At 35.4% G+C, this 14,171-nt stretch overlaps 1 protein-coding gene across 1 annotated transcript in view; it reads right to left on the bottom strand.

Moving 5' to 3' along the window:
* CNTNAP2 (contactin associated protein 2) overlaps positions 1-14,171 on the bottom strand; it is a 1,093,089-nt gene that overhangs the window by 1,059,699 nt on the left and 19,219 nt on the right. The window lies entirely within an intron of this gene.

Below are 14,171 nucleotides of genomic sequence, written 5' to 3'. Positions count from 1 at the left end.
AACAGTAATTAAAGGGTATCTTGATTTCATCCACACAAATTAATAGCAGTTTGGCTCTAAACCAAGAATATGAATGATAATTTGCAGATTATCTCTGAATGAAGATGCTTTTGCCAAGCTAAAAACAAAGCTGAACAAACTAAAAACTCCTAAAACAAAGCTGAACAAACCCAGTTTAAAGCAGAAAATTATAGAGTACAAAAAAACACAGGAAGATGGGACTCAGCATAATCTGTAGTAACTTTAGTTGTGGGAATCCACAGTTAAATTTTTGTTGCCTTTGTTACAATGTAGATTGAAATTCATCCAAAGAAAAGCCTAGAGTTTCACTCTTTGTAAATAATATTTATATAAATTCAAATACAGAATGCATTTTCTGACTCCAGTCTGTCAAAAATTAAAACTATATACATTTATTTATAAATAAATGTACTGAAGTAAAGAAGTATATGAAAAAATGAGCAACAGGAACAGACTCCTACTTTTCAAAATAGAACAAATAGCAAGTAATTGGTGACTTAACAATTGATCAAGAGAACCACCTGGCATTTCCAGGTATTTTTTAGAACCCTAACATACTCATTTAAGAAAAAGTTACTGATATAGCTATTGTTCTTGTTTCTCTTTATAATGTAAATTTCAATGAGTTCAAGTCATTGACATTTTTCCTCTCAATGACAAGAAGTTGATTCTCTGAAACTGTGAAACTTTGATCATAAAACTCTACTTAAAGTGATCTCTGAAATTCCCTATATGATACATTATGGCCAAGGCAAGAGAAACTATTGCTAGCCCAATAGTATTCTCAAATAGAAGTCAGCTTTAGTGAAAATTAGAAGAAGCAGGCAAAGGACAACTTTGGTAGATACAGTAGGCAGCGTTCTCTGAAATGACTGTCAGTGTCGGATGCCCAACCTGAAGTATACTCAGGGCTGCCCAAATGTAAAAGGTGGTACTTTCCTTATGTCACTTCCTAAAGATATCTTAGGCTGGACACCAACAAATTGATGCCCTAAAATTAAGACAAATTCCACCCCCCTTTCTGGGATAAAGATATTGTTCAATTTATTATGAAAATGTTACTGAAGACTTAATGGCTGTGTTTTGAGAACGTCTTATAGCTATCATGTCTCAGATACAGCAAGTTCAGATGCCTGTATGCGATGCTGAAATGTACAGAGCCAGATCAGATTTTTTTTCCCCAACAGTTTGGGTTGGAAGAGACCTTTAAGGACCACTTGAAGTCCAATGACATCCTGCAATGAGCAGGGACATCCAGAAGATATAAAAGGTACTGCAAGATACAAGGAAGTATTTTAAAATATGATTGACTGCACATGATGTGCTATTTCTGAAATGGTAATTACAGCCAGCTAGTCAGTTCTGAATGAAAAACATATTGCTCCTCCTTTCAGGAAATTACTTCACATTATTTTATAGGGAGGAGTATAATAAAAAAAATGCAAATAATGATGGCTCAGTTTCTCAGTCCTTTGGTGCACAGAATTCCCTGTGGAAATTTTCCAAGCAGACTACTGGAACTAGCAAATTTTTCTTGTACTCCTTTTATACAAAATTTTAACTATCTGAGCTTGCTCCTCACACAAGAACCAAATTCCTCTCCAGATTTCTCACTGAAATAATTTACAACTATAATAAATACTTTAACAAAGAAGTATGTGCTTCAGTATTCCAAAATGTCATGTCTAAATTGATCTAGCAACAAAGAAATCCAGGTTTTCTGTAGAGCAAACAAAATGACATTATAAATTACATAATGTTCAACACAGAATGGTGTTTAAACATAACTGAGATTTTCTATGAAAAGAAAAATTATCTGAGAAAGCTTTAATTTTTTCTTTTATTTTTCACATATTTTTTAGACTCCAGCTATTTGTTTCAGAAGCTAGGGCCCAAACACCTTCTTCTAAGTATAAAATTACCTGTCTACAATTTTAGAAGGGATTCTTTGCAGTCTAGTCAACCCTTAATTTCATTATAGCTTTCAAATTGCATATTTCAAGCATTTAATTCCTTCTGGATTATAAATGAATTATGAACTAGACAAAAAAGTAATGCACTTTCAAAGACAAATAGATCCCTCAGTATTTGATTAATGAAGGAAAGAACAGAAAGACTCTCATAGCATGACATAGCCATTCACCTTTCTTCTTTTTCTTTCTGCCTTATCAAGGAACCTCACTATAAAAAACCAAGGAACCAACCTAATAAATGAATAAAATAAATAAAAAGCCTGCTAAGCAATGGTCATGAAAGAAGGCTTTACGTCCTCACAGTCACACAAAAAAGCTGCCAGCTGAGGTCACTGGCTTCCAGCAGTCAGAGCACCTGACCTTGAATGACTTTTGACAAGACACTAATAGCACTAATGACATCAAATAAGACTTTGTAGCAGTTTTACTGGATCAGCACTTTCACTGATGAGGTGATGTATCTCTTAAGTACTAATTTGCAATGAGATGTTGCACAAATTGCTGTTTGCAGGGTTCCAGTACACAGGGTGGGAGGGAGGGTGTGTAATAGGCATTATGGACTTACACCCAAAGCATTAAATATATAGGCTATATTTTCATTTACTCTTGAAATGTGGCTATGGCTGCAGGTAAAAAAGAAAAAAAAATATGAACAATAATAAACACAAAGGAAAAAAACCCCAGGTATTAAATTGTGTATTTACAACACACTAATAATGCTCAGGAGCCTTCTTGCTTCAGGCTTAGTTGTGGGAAGCAGTTCCCAAACAGATAAAAGGGTGTCAATGGGTGTTTTACAGGACGTTCTGCTGGCTGCCACAAAATTGCTGATATAGATTGAAATTGTGTTAGGCATTTTATGAAACTTTTTTGATTCAGGTGGTGACTCTTAAGGGACTGATTCAATGGCAATCACAGGCCAGGCAGTTCTTAGCAGACAGTTCCATCAGACTTGTCATGGCAGTGGTGTGGATAAATGAGTTCTGCCATGAATCATACAGTCCTAAAAAAGTCTGACATCCTGCTGTGCACTAAATGAACTTCTTAAAAAATTTTTAAGGGACACTTCCCTATGAAAATGAATAATGTGACTATGTGTGAGAGTGCACACTAAAAGATTAACTCCGGAAAACAAAAATAAAGTTTCATTGCAATAACTCCTACTCCTAACCATATTTCTTTTAATTGCTCACTTCAGGGTTTTATTAGAGAGTCACATTGTACAGGTAAGACATTGATGTTTGGTATTATTAGAAACTCTCAATGGATTTTAAATATAATTTGTACCTGAAGAAGTGAAAATTATTTCAGCTAGCTTGTTGCAGGACTTGAATTAGTTTGACATTAATTAGACTAGTATTATTCATTAGTTACAGATTCCCAGGCAGCAATTGACTTCACAGTTTTTTCCTATGGCAAAGTCTTAAAACACATTTCATAAAAGTCTCAGTAAATTATCTGGTGAAGAAAAACCAGACCTTCCTGACAGAAAATTAATCAGCACACAGCAAGCTAGTGACTGGATGAGAGGATTATCTGTAACCACCTAGCAAAAAAGTTATTAAGTTGGAACAATTTTCCATCAGAAAATGCTGATTCAATATAAAGAAGAATATTCTGTACATCTGCATCACCAACAATCTAGTGAAAGTAAAGGAATAATTTCTTCTCTCAGCTTTAACCAATGACTTTTTAATTGTCACTGTATCAGTGTTATTAATTACAGTGCTCAAAATAAGATTTAAGAAATAGTACTGGGAATGTTTAGGAGTATAATATTTTGAAAATGTGAGGAAGCAAAAAAAAGGATCAAGGGAAAAGACCCTGCAGACCACTATTCCACTCAGTTCCTGCTTAATGTTAAATGTTGTTTTGACATGTAAGTAGAAGTACTCTATTTAGAATATTTTGATAATACCATAATAATAGTTAAGAAACTGAATCTATTATGCCAGTTTACTCTTTTCAAAACCAAATATCAGAAATTCTGTTTTACCAATAAAATTTTTACCACAATTTTTTTGTAAGTATTAGCATTTTATGTTTGTTTATTTCTATCAAATAGGATTTTCAGGCATTATCAGATCAGGTAATCCATCTTGTGTGGCTTAACAATTGCACACAAGGCTTTAGCATATCATAATTCCTTTGGTTTTTTTAGGCTTCAAGATAATGTGTCCTACTGCTTCAGATTACATCCATGTTGGCATTAGTGTGATTAAGAAACAAAATGTTCATCTTGTACTTGATCCACTGATGCACAAAAGTCACTGTGTGCCAACAACCTGCAGCAAAGCATATTAAAACTTGCTACATTCAGAACTATACTTGTTTGTCAGTCAGCATGTCCTTTCTGCAGCCTCAAATGCACCCTAATTATTGCTGTTACAAGTGGCCTCAGATATAGCTGCTCAAATGATAAAATAGAAAGTAAATTCTTTCACAACACAGGCTAGTTACCTAGTTCTTACAAGTTTTGTAATGGATTTCTTGAAGTTCAGCTTCTTTGAGATAAATTTCACAAACTTCAGACAGACAAGCATTGGCAGCTGAAAGTGATAGATCTCCAAGGTTTGCAAATTGGGCTGAAAGTGTTATGGAAACAGATTTCTATTCTGTGTATTTTTAACTGCTGAGGAGAACTCAGTATTAAAGATGCAAACTGCAAGCAAACAAACAGCCTTATTTTTCCAAGTTAAAAAAAAAGTTAACATGGCTTGTTTGTTTGTTTGCTTGCACTAGGATTTGGGAGAGATAAATGGCAGATTTTTGGTCTGTCAAACTCTGCTGACTCAGTCTTTATGCTATTTGCTACTTCTGAGTTGCAGGGACCCATTTCTTTCCCTCAGTAATTTTCTGACATGCCAGAACATTAACATACTGAAAGAAATATCTAGAACAGAAAAATAAGCAGTTGCATTCTGTGTTTTTCTATTGGTTTGTTGTCATTGCTGCTTTGAATGCATTATGCTTCAAGAGGTCATATTACTAAATAATATATTGACTTAGTAATTTAGGGTTGTATGCCAATAAGGCTTATTTTACAGTAATGCACTATTTATATTATGCCATCACTCCTTCATATGTCCTAAAGACAGGTAAAACTGACAATAAGGGCTTCGGCAATCCTAACCTTTTGAAAAGGGGTTAAAGAAAAGGAAAAAAAAAAGAAAAAAAAACAGATAAGAAAAAAAATCCTGGGAAAAGAACAATAAACTCTGTTAGGAAAATATTACCTTCTCTAGTACCCTTCTGAGCACAAAAAAGCACGTTTTGCCTCCACACCAACAGGCAGTTAACTGGCATGTTAACAAGATACATCAAGACCTAATAAGGCAGTGTCATTACCATGATTATCACCTTATTAATAATTCACCGATTGGTGGAAGTATGGTACTTATGGGATTTTAATGCATCATTTTAAACATGAAGAGAATATTATTATAATGCTCATTAAGGTGATGTCTGCTGAAGTAAAATTTGTAGCACATGTATTTGTATTTTCTTAGTACAGCTAAATAGCCTCCATCTTCTAATGTAGAAACAGTGCTTAATATAATGTCTTGCTATTATGCAGGAATCTGTGATTAGGTTTTCAGGGCATTTGGAATTGGATCCAGCAAACGTCTTAAGTACCTCACTTAAGCAAAATATGGGTGTTTACAACTAAGGAAATTATTCACTCGAATACAAAATGCAATAAAAAACCCAACTTTCTTTATTTCACATTACAGTGTGGCCTGTTAAAATGAGCCATCAATTTTAGAAGAGAATACAAACTCAGGACCTTTGCTTTGAAGTATCATTTCAGCATGATCAGATTCTTGCAGGTTTATCACTTCTGAATCTTACAGTGTTCTCTCAGGGCACTGCTTCAGCCAGAGAGAAAGGAGCAATTCAGCTCAGCCAGGAGAATATGGCAAAGAAGACAAAGTGAGGGCCTAAACCCCCTTTAACTTTGGGGGATGGGTGGGAGGAAAGTGCCAAATCATGCTTAATTTAAAACAATCTCATTAAACTATAAATATATTTCTTACCCTCATATTACACATGTTGAGCTGTATTATTACAGACTTAAATATATTGCTTTATTTATAATCACCCAGAGATGTTTGGATGCAAAACCTATTGAAGTTAATAGTAAAAATTTCATTGACTCCATCAGGCTTCGGATTGGGCCCATAGAGTTTCATTTGAGAGATCAGTGTGAGAAATTAGGAAATTATCTCATTTGAAGATCATTCAGAAATATCAAAGAGATTTATTTTATTGAGAAACAGAAGACTTGCTAAGCTTTGCAACAGTTAACTCTTGGTTGATTCTTTCAGACTAATAACTGTTGTGGCCAATCATGAGCAAATGTAAGCAGTTCTTGGAAAAAGTTTAAAATCTATCTTAAAAAATCACTTTGAATGTTTTTTTCTGATTATAACCTCCTTGTGCTCTGTTTCCATTTTCAGAATGAGTTCAGTCCTAGGTCTATATGTGAAATCTATGTACAGTACATTACTTCGACTAGTGACTACTAGTTAAAGTAAGTAGTTATGCCATCCAGGACAATTATTGCTTCAACTTTAGTGTTGCAAGTTACATACAGTGTTTTTATGTGGTATGTGTCTGGATGAATTGATTGACGTATTTTTATTTCAAATGTTTTGGAGGTTTTGGGGGAGAGGGAGGTTAAGTCAATAACACTCACTTTTATTTTGTGATATTTGAATGGGAAGTTACAATTTCAGATATGGCATTGGACAGTTCCAGAATGGCACTCCCCAACCCAGAGCCCCCTCTACTCTGCTGAGAGAGACAAGAGGCAAGGATTGTGGGTAAAGGTATTAAATTTTTACTGGAAACAGCAATGAAACAAGTAAATGAACAGGAACAGCAGCAATGTTAATAACAAAAGTGTACCAAAAATGGTACAGAGCTCGACCTGACCACAGCCATGCCATCCAAACTGGTCTCCCTGGTATTACCCTGCTGCTCTGTTCAGCAGAGCACTTGTTCACTCAAAGACACTCATTGAAAGGTAGCAATCGCTAAATATCGAATATTAAAAATATCCAACCAGTAAAGAAACATATTAGATATTTCACACATTTTAATCAAATGCTACAAGCATTTAATAAAAAAAGCACCAATAATTTAAGGCTGTTCTCATGAAAAATATATTAAATTTTAATAAAAGCATCACAGTTGGTTCATAAATTCACAGCTCACTTTGCCATACAGCTACTGGGTATTTTAAAAAGGTATATTATCCTAGCAGCACTTTCCTTCAGGCAGCACCACAGGTAAAATAAATCAACTTCCTTAAGCTAACTTTGGAGCTCTAACAAGCAGAAATAGGTCATAGTCATCTCAAATACCTTTGTCCACTCTTGTTTTGCTTTCAGGAACCAGATACACATCAACACCTCTGGAGACACTGACATAAAACTCAGATCATAAATTGGGAAGAATCAGCATGGAAACCTAATTAATATGCCATATTGGGAATTGCACACCTGCACATTCATGTTTTCTATCTGGTTTCTAGGTAGAAAAGCACAGTTCTCCAGGCAGGCCAAAATCATAGTGCTGCACAAGAAAAAAAATAGTAAAAAAATAAAACCAGAGCATGCTTAGTGCTCCCATTTTAATATAGAATTGAGCTCCTCATGTACATATACTCCCAGCTCCATATATTCTGTGCACATACTCCAAGTCTCCTTTGTGTTTCAAGAGTGTAGGATGACAAGAGAATGCGTCGATGTATAGAAGAAATAGTTCCAGCTCAAACCAATGCACTTTGTACTTCCAGGATCACTCCAATTGTTAATTTGAAAAATCCTGTGTACTAGTTACTAAAGGGGAGATAAGAAGTTGGTTTCAAAATTTGTAGATTTTGTCCCAGCTGGTGGTGGGCAAAGGCCCTTCATCACTCTAAAGGCAGGTTGCAATTTTGTCAGGGGACAACTGACAACAAGTTTCTTAAAACTTTCAGGGATTTCAGGGCAGTTTCACCATTTTTTTTTCCTATTCCCATTTGACATGGAGCTCACAAATGGAAGAGGTGCTCCCCTGGGGCTTCAGGCCCATTGTCTGACAAGGTGAACCTTGTCCCAACCATTATGTTCTTCACGTCTTTCCTGACTGGCTACCTTGGCTCTGCCATCCTGTTTTCTATCTGTAAGACCAGGTAGAATTCCACAATATCTGTGTGGTGAGCACATATCCCCAGTATGCACATGTAGGCCTTGCTCAGATGCTTGTGCAGCTGAATACTGAGAATCTCCAGGGATGAAGACTCCCTAACCTTTTTGTACAACCTGTTCCAATATCTTCCTACCCTGAAATGAATTTTTTGTAGTATTTTTTTCAGAATTTTTATTGTAACTTTGGATTCTTGCCCCTTTTCCCAATGCTGGAAAGAGCCTGGCTCTGTGTTCTCTGCATTCCACGATTAGATACTCAAATACTATAAAAATAGTTCCCTCTCTTTAGCTTTCTATACTAAGGGCTTTGCAAAACCATTTCTCTGGGCCCCTCTTCCTACATTGTGTCCATGCAGACATCTTGGTTGCTTTCTGCTGGAGTAGCTCCCATAGGTCAATGTACTAGGAAGTACAAAGTCACACTGAGTACCCTCCAGGTACTTTTCTGTATTATTTCCTCCAGGATCAGAACTCACATTTTCAGAGTCTAAGCACATTATAAGTGCTTCACAGGCAGAAATAATGTGAAATGGGATTTTTAAGAAGGTAAATGCTCCATAAAAAACACTACTTGGTCAGTTTATTCTCTCCAAGTTCAAAATAATTTTAAAGGCACAAAAGATCAGAACTGAAAGTTAATAATTAGATCATGATTGCAACAATGATGATCATTGGAGAGAACAGTAATGGATGATAGGATATGTGTGAATCAATTCTGATTTTTATGCCCTTGCTTTCCCTCATAATAGTATGAAACGTATTTCCTCCAATATATTTTCACCATTTTCTGTGAGTCAAGTTGAAAATAGAAAATCAAATCGATATTCAGGTTTTTATAAAAATAATTTCCCACAAACATACAAGTCAAAAAAGTCCTCAAAACACTCATTAAATAGTTTATGTTTTTATAACACAAGCATAATAGTTTTTAAAACAATTTAATTTCTCCTTAGATTGTATTCATGATAAAGATCAACTTCAAAAGTCATTTGTGTGAACCAGCTCCCTGAAAACTGATAGTTCATTTGCATGCTAAAGCAAAAAATGCTATGTCAATGTTTTCAATGGTTTTTTTTTTATTGTACACCTTATAATAGGATATTTAACATTGTCAAGCATCTGTAAGCATTATGGGAAAGTATAGATAACAATAAAGATTCTTATCATTGAAAGGTTTGGGATGGAGACACATGTTCAAAGCATCTGAATCAAAATCTAGAATTCATGAAGCTGACTGAAAAATACACAATAAGGTCTGGTGCTGCAGCATTTATATCTAACTCTCTGATTTAGTGGCCAAACACTTGCAGTGGTTTTATTTTTTTTCAAACTGTATAACTGTATTCCCCACATTTACACTTCAGCAGAGAAAAATGTTTTTCTCCTGTAAGCTATGAATTCTTTTAAGATAGAGGAAAATGGGAGCCTCCTTTCTCTGTCTGAGAACAGCCGATATTGACAGGAGACTAGGGCAGCAGCATAGCAGAGCTTGTTCTTGGACCAATTTCCATAGCCCCTGGGAATGTACTGTAAAGAATTTCAGTAAACAATTATGCTTGCACAAACAGATTCAAGCTGCTATAAATCACTTCACTTCTTGTTCTTAAACAGAACTATTTAATTTACCCACTGCTTGTTTTTGACAGGCTGTGGCAGGAGGAGAGAGGGAGAGACAGCTGTGTTGCAGCTTCACTGTCTTGAAAGCTTAAGAGTTTCTAATGTTTCTGTGCCAAAATCACTGCATACTTTAGACCACAACTCAATAGAGTTTTTTCCCCAGAAGTTTTGTAGTAAACATGACATATAAGTAGATGAAAAGATGGCAGAGTTGGAATTCAACATGAGAGTGGATCTCGAGATATCCATGACACCTTCTTATACATGTTAAGCTAAGGCAACAAACTGAAGAGGACTGAAAGTTTTACTGTGGCCCAAGACGTATCAGCGAATCTGCAGGGAGGGTGTCAAAAGGATGGATCCAGGCTCTTCTCAGTGGTGCCAAGCAATAAGACAAGAGACAACAGGCAGTAACTGATGCACTGGAAATTCCATCTGAGTATGAGGAAGAACTTTTTAACTGTGTGGATGACCCAGCAGATTGCACAGAAAGGTTCTGAAGTCTTTTCTCATCGGAGATATGCAAGAACCATCTGGACACAATCCTGTGCCATGTGCTCTAGAATGACCCTTCTTAAACAGGGAGGTTGGATCAGATGGCCCACTGTGGTCCTTCCAACCTGACCCATTCTGTGATTCTGGGATACCAAAATCCCATTACCATTGGATTTATAAGTTTAATATCATCATTGAGCTTCTACAACCCTTGACACTGAGGAGCACAAGCCACACTGAAAGTCAACAAAACATGTACTTTTGTGCTATGCCTTAGATTTTACTATGTTTTACTATCATTCCTCCATAACAGAACCACCCTCAAGAAATCCTACTTCTTGTAAAGACTAATGAACTTTTAAATAATTCATAACCCTTGAACTGAACAAAATCAATTTTGCCTGTCAACATAATTTGAGAATGGGAGACATTAAACCTGAATGTAACAAAATCTTGGTAGCATCAAAATATGAAAAAGTAATCTGTCCTGTTTCTTAATTCCTCTCTTCTAACATTATAACACTCTTCTTTTTCCCATCTCTCCATTTTTTCCATGTGCTCAGAAAGATAATTACTTCATCTCTTATGTCACTACAGTGGCCTGAAACATCTAAATAATTTCCAGCTGTAGAATAAACAAATTAATTCATTTGCCCAGGAAAAATAAGGAATAGAACTGATACAAATTCAACACCTTAAAGAGGATGAAACAGAGCTGTGGATGTGTTTATAATACAGCTGAGGATACTGCTAGTCCTTTACTTAGACTCCACTAACAGAATGGAGATTTAGGACGGCATTATCTTAACCCAGTTTGTGTCAAATACATTGCAACCTTTGTTAATTTGCCATGATTTAAGTTAGAAAGTACCTTTGTCAGTCAGTATTTACAATTCAGTTTCAGGTGTCACAGGACTTAGCTGTCAGGCAAATGGAGCTTGAGGTGAATAATAACATTAATAGGGAGCAAGGCAAGGTTTGTACAGAGGGAGGGTTTTTATATAATTTTATATGCTAAATATTACTGGTAAAAATCCCAAAGAAATTTATACAGACTTTTAGATAAACAGACTATAGATACACAGACTTTTCTAAAATCTGGAAGAGATGCAAAAACTATCAGGATTTTAAACCATTCATTAAAATTATTTTTCGGCGTTTTACACCTCAAGTATCAGCATTTTGAACAGTTGCTCTCTGAAGAAAAACATTTCAGCTCCTTCTTTCAGAAGGGAAATATTTCATCTTTCTTTCTGCTTTAGATAGTAGAAGAAAAGCTGCTTGACAGTAGGAAAATAGGTTTTGGGGCAAAAATTATATTCTACAGCAATCTGATACAAAATGGACAGTGGGAACCAGTCCACTTGACTTGCTGCCTCATCCCCTTCTGCAAATCAAGTACCTCCTTAATCCCCATGCATTCCATTGCAGCGTGCACATAAAATGCCTTAAATAGTGTAAGAATATATTATGATTAAGTAATGCATGGATTTGATCCTTCATTCCTTATAAATGTAGGTAATTTCTTATTTACACAAGTATGGATGACTTTGCAGGTACTGCTTTCTTGAGTAATGATTATTGCTTTGAGCACAATGTCTATACATTATTACTGGATCCCTAATCACGGAATGCTATTATTCAGCTATAAATTACTGTTATGACTTATATTACACACATACTAGTTGGAGTGTAGAGCAGTTTTCTTTAAGATTGATATGGTAGATTTTTACAAAGATAGGAATGCAATGCGAGTAATATTTTATTTTAAACCTTAGAAGTGTGAAAGTAGATCATGTTCTGTGCCAAAATATATGTCGAAAACTGTTTTAATTATATGCTGGAATGCTGCAGAAGATTGTATTCACTTCATAAGTAAGCATCAAAACTGTGTTAGGCACATAAAATAGTGGGCACTCTGAGTCAATTAAATTATTGCTGCAACACTCAACACTTATTTACCATGCATCCAAACTTTCTCCATTGAAAAACAATTGGATGAGATTGTGAACATCTTTTAAATAAAATGTTATCTATCAATAGTAAAACTATGAAGGCTGTCTATTTTAATGCTATGCTATGCATAAGGAAAAAAAAAATTGTTACAATTTACATAGAAAAAAATTCCCAGATCATCATCAAACTGAACATCAACATGTGGTATGGATATTAGCATGCTGAAGAGAAAAAGAAACTATTACAACAGTAGGAAAATAATCTCTGTCTTCCCATACAAAGTTGGAATCTCTCTGGCTACAAAGAAAAAAAGTTATAGGGTATTGAGGCACAGTTTAAGCTATTGAAATATCGGGGGGAGGGGGTTGAAAGAAATTGATTTTTGACAAATTGTTTATCTGAAGAGAGAATTTGTATAAGAAGGGTGTGAGGATGGGAAAACTAATTAAAAAAACCCCATTCAGATAAGATCAGCTTCCTTATTTGATTACAGGAATTTTAAATGAAAATATTTTCAAAGTTTATCTGATAATGTGCTATTGAATGGTAGTGTTCTCATTTGATTTCTAGTTGATTTATGCATGATTTTATGAACATAAATATTACATGCTTTGGGATTGTAATGATCAGGTATAATTTAGTAGAAATATGACAAAAAGGACAAAATTTCGTGATGCTCAACAGTTAAGAGAAGTGGGGAGTAAGAAGGAGGTTGGCTTGCTGTGCTACTATTTTTAATTAAAATTTTCTGATCAAGAAAATAGTACAGTTGTACTCAATAGGCTTCTAATTTTCTATGCTTGTTTGCTAAATGATCTGTTGAATGCAAAATAGGGGTTTGATTAATCTTCTGACTTATTCATTGTACAAAAACTGATCTGAAGCATAATGTTCCTCTTCTTATTTGAAAGAGAAGCTTTCTCTCATATGTTTGTTCTAAAAAAAAAGTATTCAGATGAAAATTAACTTTAACTGCCTGGGGGAAAATGTTGTTTGTTGTATAAATAGATATAAAGTCACTCCCAAAGAGAACTTTTACACAGAATTAAAGAAAAAAAAAAAAAAAAGAACACCCAAAACTATGACTATGACATGCTGGTATTCAAAGATGGCATGAGGATTTAATAGCCCACACATGCAGTTAAAAACCAGCCAAGATACAAACGGGTATTTATTTGGTGACACCTTCATTTGTTTGTGCAGCCAAACCCCAGATAGTCACGGTTTAAATCCCCAGCCCTCTCAGTTCAGTCTCAGTCTGGAGGTAACCCTTCCCCACGTGAATATTAAAAAGATTGGGATAGGTGATTTTATTTACTGCCCATCAAAGTAAGACCATATCTGAGAAGGTGCTTTTAAGTTAGGTAGTAAATTTGCTTCTATTTCTGGTTTATTTAACTCTGGTTTATCAGGACATGCTCAGGAAAGACCACACGCAATGGTTGCTAGCCAAGAGGAAGTGGCTGAAGTTAGCTGACCTGCTTTGCCAAATGCCTGGATTCCTTACATTTAACAATCCCCTACTTAGTATCATTCAATGCTCATATATCCAGTCCGTGACCAAATGAGTCCTTCCTTAAGGCTCTGATCAGTTGTAGTATCAGCTCTGACCTCTATGAAGGGAGATAAAAATTCCTCCTGTGTGTTTGCAACTTCCTTCTCAATCAGTGTCAGCTGGACAACTCCCTGCCAAAAGTCTCACTGAAACATTTCATCCATCTTATAATCACTCCGAGAAAAGGTCCTAGGTCTGCCCTAAAGCTCTTAACAATCAGCTTTAAAATTCCCAGTTCTGTGCAACAAGGTCTTTAAGGCACCAACCTTTGCACTTGCACAGAACAAATCTTTTCAGTTCTAAAAAAAGTCAGCTGCCCCACTGCAGCTAGATCAAAGCAGGAACCTCAACCAGTAA

The sequence above is a fragment of the Serinus canaria genome, chromosome 2 (genome assembly GCF_022539315.1).
Source record: "Serinus canaria isolate serCan28SL12 chromosome 2, serCan2020, whole genome shotgun sequence".
In the NCBI taxonomy this organism is placed as follows: domain Eukaryota; kingdom Metazoa; phylum Chordata; class Aves; order Passeriformes; family Fringillidae; genus Serinus; species Serinus canaria.
The sequence above is the reverse complement of the archived record's forward strand: the minus strand, read 5'-3'. Positions and strand labels throughout refer to the sequence as shown.